Source organism: Apteryx rowi, unplaced genomic scaffold (assembly GCF_003343035.1).
Source record: "Apteryx rowi isolate R43461 unplaced genomic scaffold, aptRow1 scaffold_56, whole genome shotgun sequence".
In the NCBI taxonomy this organism is placed as follows: Eukaryota; Metazoa; Chordata; class Aves; order Apterygiformes; family Apterygidae; genus Apteryx; species Apteryx rowi.
The window spans coordinates 3,252,389-3,264,606 of record NW_020450827.1 but is presented as its reverse complement, the minus strand read 5'-3'; the positions used below and the strand labels follow the sequence as shown (position 1 = coordinate 3,264,606).

The following is a 12,218-nucleotide window of genomic DNA, read 5'->3' as shown; positions in this document are numbered from 1 at the left end:
TTGAAATGACTTGTGCCTTCACAATACTTGAAGGTATTGAAAGAATTTTCATTGAGTTCAGAATGATCCTTCATGCGTCAGTGTATTCAGCTTTATTCATCTCTGGTAAGGCTTATTTTCTGTCCAGAGAATGGTTGAGACTCTGCTTTAGTTCTCTCATGTACTGACTTAAACTATGTGGGCGTAGATTTTGTGGAAAGCTGGGGGACTCTTGCCGGAGAAAGACTTGCAGGCCTTGAAAATCTGACTGTGCCAGCTACTTTGCTCCCTATCCAGCAAAGGCACATTGTGCTTCCATACAGAAGAAGTAAAAGGCTGAGTTGTATATGTCCGATTACGAGTAGTCTTCTGTGTTCCCCAAAGGCTGATGCACAAGACAAGGAAAAAAAAAAAATTATCTTTCATGTCACTTCATCTTTTCACTTGTTCAACAAAGACAAGATTGTATGCAGACACAGTTTTCAGGGTTTACGTGAAGGGTTGTTCTCCAGAGCTTACAAAGACATCTTTATGCCTTGAAAGAAGGGGTTTATTAAGGTTTAATTTTTTGGTTCAAGTTCCCTTTCTCTCAGGGTGAAAATGCGTTTGTGTGTGTCAGCAAATTATGAGAATATTTTCCTGCGTTTTGCTCATATGAGGCAAGACCTGGGAAGAATTTGTAGAGAAAATTTTTCTTCCCTGATGATACCCCTTCTTCTGGGGATGGGATTATTATTGCCAAGTTATAGGAGATGAAACTTGTTCCTCTTCATGTTTTTTAATAGCTATAATGAAATTTTCAGAAACCTTACACTTCACAGCAGCGCCTGCTCCTCTTTGTTGCCTCCAGACAGGGAAACTGGGAGCTGGCTTTTCAATACACCTAAGCAGCCAGAATTCAAATCCAGTTCCTACATCCGAACCTAGAAGCAGTGACATTTAGCGGCTGCTTTGAAAATTATATTGCAGATTTCACTCATTTAGAAAGCCTCCTCTGGGTAAGCAGGCGTTTTGTCCTTTTTTTTTTTGTAGTGGTGTTTATAAGTTCCCTTAAAGATAAAATTGTTTACCAAGACTACTGTCCCCTCTTTAAGTTTCCAAAGGTTCCTATCCTGAAAATACTCACCCATATATACAATGAGCAGCAAATATATTGTTTAATTGACTTCCAACCTGAAAGTTAGGCATGTTTCTTCGAAGAACCGGAGACAAAATTGGACAGTCAGCCATAAAATGAAGTGAGAGTAACAAGCAGGCAAAAAAAACAGTAAGACTTTCTTCCCTGTCTGCAAACTAGCCATCAGTAGTTTGGTTTTCCTCTGTATGTTATATTTCTGTGCTATGGCCTAGCTCAAAGAAATGAAATGGACAACTATTTTCAATTAAGAGCGTAGGTGAAACAAAGCTACGTTTCCAGCAAGCAAAGACCAAAAATCAGAAAAGCACTCTGACTCAAGTTACTGATTAGCATGGGTATTTGAAGGTCAGGACAGATCAAGCCTAGACATCTGACTATCCAACTAATGCAGTTTCTTATCGCCCTGGGTATCATAAATTTTAGTGTAGGTTTCCATGATCAGAAAGCTGGGCCGGTTTCTTGTGGATTTATGGAACAAAGCCATTTTATATTAGTACAGGTTCTGACTTTTGTATCTAGTATTTGAAGACTCCTAGGAATGAGGCAGCTAAATAAATATCAGTTTTATTAAGCAGTGAAAACTCTAAAAGAAAAAAAACACTTTTCATTTTGGAAGAATAGGTCACTCTGGGGGAAGGAAGCAAGGGATCAAAGCCTTTGCCTTTTTCAGAAGAGCATCGCAGTGTCAGTGCCGCATGCTGTTACTCAGCAAGCCCCAACTCCTGTGATTGTCAGAAGCGGGGAGGGGAGATGGAGGTAAGAGCACTCAGTACTCTTATGTTTTTCTAACACTGAGTGCCAGCCACTGAAAATGGGATACTGGGACTTTTTGCCTTGCCCAGTGCAGCCATTTTTGAGAGATTGCCAGGTAAAAGTGTTTTTCCCAGCCTGTGCTGCCTTCGTATTCAAATACTGAACGCGTGGCAAAAATATTGTTCCTGTGTATTTGTCCCCTTTAGGGAATGTCAGAGTTTTGTATCTCTCAGTGCGATGTTGCACATCCCTCTCTGGTATAAACTGACTCCCTCTGGGAACAGACAGAGCTTTTGCTTGAGCCTGTATTGCCTAACTTAATCCATTATTTGCATTTTTTCCACTTGAGGTGTAAAATCTGCTACAGCTTTTCAAGGGGGGAGAAAATGAGGGAAGGTTAGGAATGAATGTAATGACTGAGCTCATCTCCTTCCTAGTCTGCTGGGAGAGACTTAGACATCTCACTTTCAAGCATTAAGTGACACTACTTGTCAAATCTGTCAACTCCAGATTAGCCCTCACTGCTTGGTGCTTTATTTTTTTATAAGGAGTCATATATAGAGCTGAAACAGCCTCAGAGCTTCTCCGTGTGCTTTCAAGTCTGGGCATACAAAAGGGCAGATGGAATCCACTCACCTGGACTATGTGTCCATCGTGCTTTATTAGGGGCTTCCCAGTTTCCCTAGTTTTCAGTTTCCTGAAATGTGGCAGGCTTCAAGGTTTGCAGCCAAGAAAATGCAAGGTATGTCTTAAATTAAACTGCGTGGGCTCCTTTTGTGTTCTGCCTTTTGCTCAATTGCTTGTGCCTTCCAAAATCAGTGTATAGGCTTGACCGTATATCCATTTATACCCAATTTCCATGGGGCTCAAGAAACTGCTGTTTTAGGTTCCCAAAATAAAATTGCTGGAAGTGCTCAAATCCCATTTTTGAAGCAAGTTCCCAGGCTTTCCTAGTAGTTCACTGCAATTATCTCCTGACAAAAAGTAATTGATTTTTCTCATAATAAAAGAAAACAGAAGATGTGAGAGACTTGTAAGGATGCTTTTGTTGCTGAGGAACTTTCAATGTTTCCAATTTAAAGTACATTTGTAGGAAGACTTACCATCATGTAAATGTGATCTCAGCTGGATCAGGTGCAGTGAAGACTCCATTTAAAAGACAAGAATCAAAATTCTTCTAAATAGGTCCTGTTATTTTCAAGCCTGAGGTATGAAATAGTCCATAGCAGGTCTTTGGTTTGGGATTTTATTTTGTTTTTCTTTCTCAGAACTCAGCCACAGAGTGGATTTTCAGTAGGAGTTTTTAGAGGCAAGGAAGTTGATTACATATGTGAGGCCCTTTTAAATTGCTTGTGATAAGTATCAGTCCAGAATTTGCCCAGGCACCTTACACCCATTAGCAAACAAACTCCAAATGCAAGGTCGTTCTGATGAATAAGGAAGTAGCAGTGAGAGAGAACCCAGCTTGACTCCCTGAGCTCATGCAGCGGTGGCCTGCAGTTAAACAAAGGTTGAGTTGTCATTTTCTAGAGACAGTAAGAAACATGGACCGTGGAATTCCACAGGACCACTCAGTTTTCAGAGTGCAGTCTTTAACGCAAAGGGAAGAATGAAAGAAGAAAACGTGGATTATACCAAGATTCCCTTAAAGTAAAAGGAGAAAGTGGAATTTATATAGAATTTCATGACTTTCATTTTTGAATCACCACAGGAAATGCGTGGCCCTGAAGAGAACAGCAGTTTGTGGGATCGTAAACATTTGTGCTTGACTGAGGGGTAAAAACTGGTTTTGGTCTGATTTTGGTCTGCCTGTACTTTAGCTAGGGCATTACTTCCACTGTGAGCTGGACTCGCCTGTGCTTCCGAGCTGAGTTCTGAATTTGCTAAAAATCCAAGTACACGCCTCTCTGAGATGAGGGCTAATAGGTTATTTTCCTTGGGCTCTCATAGTTGTAAGATTTGGTTGTAAAAAGGCAATCCAGCCTTTCCCAGGTGTCAGACCTCTTGGGACTCTGCAATAAAAAAAGATAGAACCAGGATTAGTTGAGGGGAGAATTGCTTTGTTTTGGTGATTGCAGCTCCTTCTCTGTTCTCCCATTCTTGCATTAGTTTCTCAGGAATTATGCTTTTGTTGTGGTTTATTATCATCTTGGCTTTTCTGCTGTTTGGCTCTGAAGTCTGTAACATGAAAGCTGGCTGGACCACACCAGATGCCCCAAGATAATTATGTATCAGAGCATATTTCTCTCTGCCAGGGGTGGAAAATCGAGGCATGCTGGAGAGAAACGGGGGATACTGCACCCACTGCTTGGCAGATTATAAAGTGAGCTTGCCCCAGTTAATGAGCTGTTGTGTACCCACAGGTGGCTAGGGACTGCCAGCATCCAGTCTCGCAGATCCCCAGCTGGTGTAGGGTGGAGAGGCATGTGCTCTGGGGGAAGGAAATCGGGAGGGCTGTGTCCTGCTCCCTCTCCTGGTGTGCCTGCAGCAGAAATGGGGAGCCAGGCCCAGCAGGCAGGGGTCTGTACATACCTCAGTGAGGAGCTCTGTGGAGGAAAGCGGGTTTGATCGCTGGAGGAGTGCAGTGATTTCCATTTGGCTGTCAAAAATGAGCCAGACACAAGAACTGTTGTGGCTGGGCGGAGCATTTGTTTTATTAAATTATGGAATGCAGATAAAACCCTCCAGCTTAGGCAGACTGTTACTGCATGTCAACAGCAAGCTCGTTTGTGCCTTCTCTGTGGATGGCTGATGTTGTTTTTCATTCAAAGGTTTTGCTAACTGCACGCCCGAAACTGAGGACTACTGGCTGTCTTTTGGTAAAGCTGCTAACAGTAGTAGGCTGGGTTTATTTCAGGAGCAAGAGGGTGATGCTGTGTAAATCAGGGGTTGCAGACAGAAGTTTGATTCTACCCCCCACTAACTTGCATATTACCCAGTTAAACTAAGACAGGACTTTTCTGAGTATAATTTAGGGTGGCATTTGGCCCAGGCTGCGTGACCATTGGCAGCTACCCCACCAGAAGAAGGGAATGGCTGGAATGAGAGCGTTCTTAAGGTTTGGAGACAGTGTGCTGTTTATACACTTAGCTGGGGGATAAGATGCCAACATCTCTAGTATGATGAAGCTCAGCTGGCTGGAAGTATTTGATGAATTTGTCTCTTGGTTTGCTTGTCTTGGAGAGTTACTAATTTATTTATCTGAAGTCAATTTTTCAATATCTGCACCTTTTAAAGAATGTTGTTCTTTCATTTGAAAACTCCCTCCGGGGGGTGGAATCCCCCCTTCCACAGAGGATGATGGGACTGTTGTTACTGCATGGCTTAAGCAAGAGAGAACAAAACTATGCAGGGACATGCAGGTGACCTCTGCTGCTGGTAAAAGATGCTAAACGGCAGTCCTGAATACTGAAGCCTGTAAAGGCTAGCTGCACTTAGAGCAGGGCATTGCTTCTAAGGGAAGATATTCTAAAGGCTGTGGCATCACCCTGGTCCAGAGAGAAGCTGGGCTTGTTTGCCTCTGTGATTTTGGACAAGGTCATTGTTCTGTATAGTAGCCAATGAGGATTTTAAAACCCTTCCTCTCTCCAACCCTATTGTAACTACTTGGACTGAGCTCTTGAAACCATTCTTGAGGAGGGTTGTGGACGTGTCCCGGGCATCTGTTTAGCAACTGGGGCCTCCAATTCTGACTGTCTAGGAGCTATTGTGGTTACAAATAATGCTTAGTTATCCGTGTCCTCATCTCTGCTTTCTGGCTCTGTTGCTTGACTCAAATTGGGCAGAGGCCCTCTCTGGGGGAGAAGAACCCTGCCTCCCCCCAGCCTTCTGCTGATATTCTTATTTGTTTCTTTATTACTTGATCTCTGTACTGCAGTCACACTTCTGAATCTGATTTGCTCCAGGTGCTGTGTAACTGCAGGAGACAAAGACAGATCCTGCCCAGAATTGCTCCAGTCTCAGTCCTTGCAGCAAAGCTATTTACTTGAAATGTTACAATGCTGTTGCTGTCAGCCAAATGCTGTCAGCTTTCCATGCCCTACAAAGGCATGTATCTTCCAAGGTGGGCTGGCCCGTCTGCTTCGCAGGTAAATGAAATACATTTGTTCTGTTGCCAAAGTCTCTGTGCTAGCAGAAGGCAAAAGTAGCCAATGGCAGAATAAAACTTAAGGTGATCCCTGTAAGGACTTCAGAAACAATAGATATGCTTAGGTTTGACTTTACAACACATGAATGGTGTATTTTCATAGACCATGAAAAACTAAATTCTTGTTGCCATAATCTGTTTCCTCACTCTTACCTTTTAATACTAGATTTTTTTTAAATGTGGCTGTATTTAAGGAAGAGAGGCATTCTTTTGAGATGGAAAGTAAAGATTCATGTAGCCTCCAGTCCCAGCCTGGAATTATACAGCGCTTATTTATCCTATGGGTACTATCGTAAAGTTCCATATTTACTCTGGTCTGTCAGATAAAACGAGGAAATGTGCTGCAGATGACAATTAATAGTGGGAGTTTCACAAGTAGTTTCATTCTACTGCTGACATCAGTGGACATTTGATAGTTGATGGTACCAAAGACTACGCTTTGTTCTGTCCTAAACATGTAAAAACCCCACCTTGTGACAGGAAATCATGTAAGATGTAGGACCCCAAATGCAGTGGGAGCTGAGCATCCTCAATATCCACCAGTGCCAAGACTGAAAAGATTATTTCCTCCTCCTCAACTATTAATCACAGCATACCACCAATTTCACGCAGAAGCTTGCCCCATGTTAGGCTTTAGTGATGTGAACACAGTAGCCATTGTTTTCATTTTCACTTATTAATGCCTGGAGAGCGTATGTTGCAGTGGTTTTCACATTGCTTGCTTCACATTGCAGGTAATGGCTGGCGGAGTCAGGAAACTCTTAAAAAGGGATATACTCCTTTTCCCATGTTAGGAGTTTGCTGAAGAACTAAAGAGGGAGAAACTATTTAAATGCTTTTTTATGAATGTGTGTGCATGCAGATGTGCACAAAACAGGTTGCACAGCAAGCATCATCAGGGAAGTGAATGTACAATAGAGGAAAATAACTTGGGAGGCAGTATTTACAGGCAGGAAGTCAGTCTTATTCTGCTGACTGGAGGGCTGCTGCCAAGTTCTTCAGTGCAGAGAGAGAGCATCTCGGAGAGAAGCCAGGCTGGGAATTAAAATAAGTCTTTGTTCGTTTTCTCAACTCTCCCAGAAGAGGAAAAACCACTAATGACCTCTTGCACTAGTAACTCTCAGACTCAAAACTGGAAGGGAGGTGAAAACTGCAGGGCTCCAGTGACAATGTAAAACAGAGGTCTCCATGGGCAGCTCCAGTGCCGTGATTCAAAGAGCAAGGAGTCCTGTAGCACCTAATGAGAAACATGCAGCGCTTCTTTGCGAGAAGGCAAGACGGTGGAGATAGCCACACTTCGGGTGGGAGACCGTTTCTGTGACAGGCTGTTACAGACTTGCCCTACACCGGCAATGACTGAAAGTCATTTTTATCTGCTGTGTGCATCCAGTTTATAATGGCTGTCTTCCCACATCACACCCTGTTCCTTCAGGAGGAGGGCTAGGGGAATTATGCTTGGAAAAAGGAGCAGGTGTAAAAGGACATGTTGGGCCAGGGCAGTTTGGGGAGAGGCTGCATTCTGGAGGCCTAGGCAATGCCTTAACTGGGCTCTCTGAAAGGTTTCTCTTCAAAGTTAGGGTCCTACCCAGTGCTAGTACGTACAAACCTCTCCTTATTTGAGATGCTGGTGCTGCAAAATGGCTCTGGGGTAGGAAGATGGCAAGGTGGTCGAAGTGCATTGCCAGGCATGTAACATCTCCACAGCCCTGGGCAGGATTTCAGGTCCTGGAAACCAGGAGAGGAGTTGCTGGCTAGCGGTTGGGCCAAGACAGACCTTGCTGTGGAAATGGGGCTTCTTTGAAGCTATGTGTGTGGAAGTGAATGGATGCAGTGACTTACTGCACCTGACAGCACTTGGGACAGTGAGGAAACCTTGCATAAACCAGAGCAGAGAACTGGCCGTCTTATAATGGAGCAGTTATCTCAATAGCAACCAGTGATGAAGGGCTTGGGATGCTCAGTGAGATGCCAGATGGGGAATGGGCCTACTGTTCTGGAAAGAAATAGGCTCTTGGGTGCCACATCTGGGTTCCCAAGGACGCAGGAGCCATTGAAGTCAGCTGCAAAGGAGAGCTGGGTCTTGTAACCTCAACAGGCTTTGCATTTGACAAAAAGAGGTGGGCACTGGCACACTTCTTCATCTAGGTGTCCAGATATTTTCTGTGGTTGTTTAAAAGACAAAAGGAATTTGCATGTTTAGTTAAACAGCAGTAGATGGATTTGATCTTTAAATCTGGAGAAAGAAAAGGCTAGGAAAATCAAGAAAACACTGCAGCTTTGAAGTAAAAATTACTGACTCCCTTCACTGAAAGTCTATTTTTATTTAAAGGGAACGTAATTCACTGCTAAAGTAGGGTCTTGTCAATTGTGACTTTGCTCTGGGTTGCACAGTTAAGGCTCTGCTAGTTATCAGTGTTCCTAAGTCTGCAGGCAATTAAAGTGCGTTCACTATTGTATCAATAGAGGCTTTATGAAACTGTAGAGTAAATTTAATGAGCGCTTTCCTAGGCCCTTGACCTGTATATTAGTTGAGGTATTGCCCTGTGGGAACACCAGGGCATGTGATTTCAGGTTGGATTCTAAAATAAATTGCTCTTAACTACTTTATGCTGCAAATATAATAGTCAGTAAATGTTTTTGCTGATACAGGTCACTCAGAGAGTTAAAATTGTTTCACTCTAACACCATTACATACAGTATTTTATAATACCCTGAAGTGTGGTAGACATATTACAAACAGTGTATTCCTGTGGTTTAGAAAATAGGATTTCCAAAGGAGACCAATAAATTGGGGGTGGGGAAGGAATCACAGAATGGAAGTTTTGAAAATTTTTAATTTGGAAACATCAAAATGGTTTCTGTAGATGATATGGACTTTTTTTCCTGTTACAATGCCAAAATGGACTAGAGAATGTGATATAATCTCTATGCACAAGTACACCTGTAATATTGAAATTCTATTAAGAAAGTGTAAGTTGAAACATAGCAGTTTCAAAACAGAATGTTTTTACTTTTTTGAAATGCTTCCCTGTCGAAAAGAATGTTGCAGGATTGTAGACTCCAGAAATTCAATCTAGCACCTTTCCAATGCTCTTCTACCCACTTTCCCCCCCCATAACATTTTTAATTTAAACCAAGTTTCAGAAGGAATGTTGCCCCAAACACACTTTTGCCTGGGCTCAGTTCATAATGGGGTTCTCTTAACATTGTCAGACTCGTAGCAAGCCCCATGTAACTGCCTATGGGGAGCTTTGCTCGGAGCTCAGCTTGAGGGGGGGGGGTACGTGAGAGCGTTAGCTCAGGGAAGGTGCTCCTGAAACTTTTCAACAGAGCTGCTTAAATGCTATGAATCTCACAGACCTGCACAGAGACAAGACATTCCAGAGCAGTAGCATGCTGTTTTTCTTCCTTTCCTGCCTCACAAAAAAGTAAACTCAAATCAAACCATAAATGGTCTTGCTGTTATGACAAAGTCTAATTCCATGGTATTTTATTGTCTGCTATTATTCCAGTTGCTGCTCATTACCCCCCTCCCAAATGGATTTGACATACTTTTGTTAAGGACTGTCTTCAGGCACAAATGTAAACCAAAATAACTGCTTAGGTCTTACCTCAACGATTTTGTTATTTATCTAGAAGTGTCTGGGGATAAGAGATTGCTGTTTCAGAATAGGAGCTCCTCAGTGCTGCCTCAGTCAAAATAGGAACATCCACAACCAAATATGCACTGTCAGGGGAGCATTCAAGCCCCGGCACTATTTCAGCGCAAGTGTGTGTACAGACTGGACCTAAAAGGAGCACTGAGGGGCCTCTGCCTTCATGCTAGCTGGTTCCACCTCCATCGTGCCCCTGCCAGAAAGCAAAGTCACACACTCACCTGTAGGACAAAATCTGAGGGCTGACAAGATGCTGTGACCTCTGCCTGTAGCTGTAGGGTGTGATTATCAAGATACTCCTCTGTAGTTAGAAAGCCATTGCTGAAGGCCCTCCTCACTGTGATCTCTGCTGCTTCCTGCTGTGAGGCTGTTAAAACTGAGACACCTGAAGTTTGGCGAATAACAGGGAATGGCATGACTAGTACAGAACCGAGCAGCTATTGAGGGGCACAAAGTTTTACCCCTACTTTTAGTCTTTGGTTCAGAGTAGGTCTGTTGGTGGTGAAATTCAGGTGCCAGGAGCTTTATATCGGAAACAGTAACAAAGTATGCAGTGCTCTACCAAACAAGATGGGATGTCATTGGGCGCTAGAAAATGAAAGAGAAGGCCTTTGCCCTCCTCTCTTTCCCTTCCGAGTGTGCCCACTCCAAAGAACACTTAGCAGAAGGCTGATTTGAAGCCCTCTGAAATTTGCAGTGTGTTTTCTGCAGCTTTTAATGGGCTTTGCATGAAGCTCTGATACTAGTGTAAGGTATCAGTTGATGGACCTCAACACCTCTGACTGGGGAGGTGCCCATCTTCTGAAGACTACTGAATCCTAATAAAATAATGATGGCGAGCATAGAATTGAAGAGGGAAAGCTCATCTGTCTGCAGGGTTTTGTCAAGTTTATTTTTGTTTAACTATCCCACCAGATCCTATCATATTTAAACCGAAATCCCGTATTCAGTGCCTTTATGGTTGAGACACTAGCCCAGGGCTGAACAAACTTGAATTCTACCCTTAGCTCTGCCATAGCTGCCTTTCAGAAGCCTCTTGTCTAGCTAGTACTTCTGTTTAGCTGGAAACTTGTGAGCATTTCTTTGGGGGGCGGGGGGGGGGGGGAGGAACAGCCTGTTTTCATAAGCATAAACACATCAACAATGAGGGATCAGCGAATTGTTTTCCCTGACCGAAGATCTCCCCTTGTAACAGAAGTAATGATAATCCCTCCTCCTTCCCACACCGTGTGTTTGCCCGCTCTGTGGAGTGTGAGCTCTTCAGGACGAAGGTTGTCTTTTACTCTGGGTGTGCGCAGTGTGTGGCAAAGTGCGGCTTTGCTGATGGTTATCCTGTGGTGTAAAGCAAATAATATAGGGTGCTGGGAAAATCTTTTGTAAATGGGCTCTCATCTTTTAATCCTCGAAGGATAGGAGGGCAACAGACCATTGCCAGAGGACATATCATTCCACAGCAAGGTAAACTTGGAGAAAAGGAGTTGAGAACATGCATCCTGGGTGACCTAGAACAGGTGTTCTTGCTCACATCCCCTGCTGAGCTTGGCTCCTATTCAAGCAACTTCACATAGCCTGTGATCAAAGAAACTAGCATTGCAGAACAGTGCGTTCAGTGAGTTTTCATTTCCTTTTAGAGGTTATACCAGATTGTTTCTGTTATATTAAAAAGCAATCCTATACGTGTGATTAAAATAAGTGATAGACATCGGTTTCCGTTGCTGTGATGAGAACATCCACAAGAGAGTTGGGCAGAAATGGAGTGTTTCCTTCACAGTAAGAGCTGCCCGACTCTCTGGTGTGAAAAGGTAGGGTCATCCTGTGTCTTCCCCTCCCCTACTGACTAAAGGACAGTGGATGTGTTTCTTCTTTCTCAAGAGTGAGTAAATCTTTCTCATTTTGGGTGATCATTCAAAACTGCAGGCAAGGTTTTTGCAAACCTCTTCTAAAACACTTCATTTTTTTTTCCTACTAACACCTCTAAAGGTTTTCAGCATGTTTACTGCTCTATTCTGATATTCTGACCTGGAAAATGTTTATTTAAAAAAAAAAAAATTGAGAGGGGGAGAGATTGTACTTCGTAATGTATAGTATGCTAGACCAGGACACAGGAGATGTGCATCTTCCCTGTCTTTGGAATATAATGATATTTCTCTCCTTTGTAAAGCACCCAAGACTTAAGAGTGACAAGTGTCATTTAAATTATTCTTGCTGCGGAATCGGTCTGAAGTGTTGCTTGGTTGTGCGGCTATCTTCAGGCTGTGCTCTGTTCCCATTTCTCAGTAGCCATGCAGATGTTTCTGCGCTCCTAGCAATGAAGCGGTAATGTCGACAGCTTTCCAGCCTGCCCTGGAGGTGACACAGCCAGGCTGCGTGGCAGCCGTGGGTGCTCTGCTGCAGTGGCCAGCTGGAAAGGCTCTGACTGCCTCTGTTGCACAGCAGAGGCAATTGATGGGCAGCCTATCGTCCCGAGAGCAGTTAGCTGCTAGGTAGCATCACCTCTGAGTTTTCTAGAGTGGCGTATGCAGAACTAAGCAGTAAGATCTAGATT

General features: G+C 43.4%; 1 protein-coding gene across 1 annotated transcript in view; it reads left to right on the top strand.

Annotated features, from left to right (window-relative positions):
• ANTXR1 (ANTXR cell adhesion molecule 1) overlaps positions 1-12,218 on the top strand; it is a 109,734-nt gene that overhangs the window by 45,016 nt on the left and 52,500 nt on the right. The gene's annotated exons all lie outside the window — the stretch shown is intronic.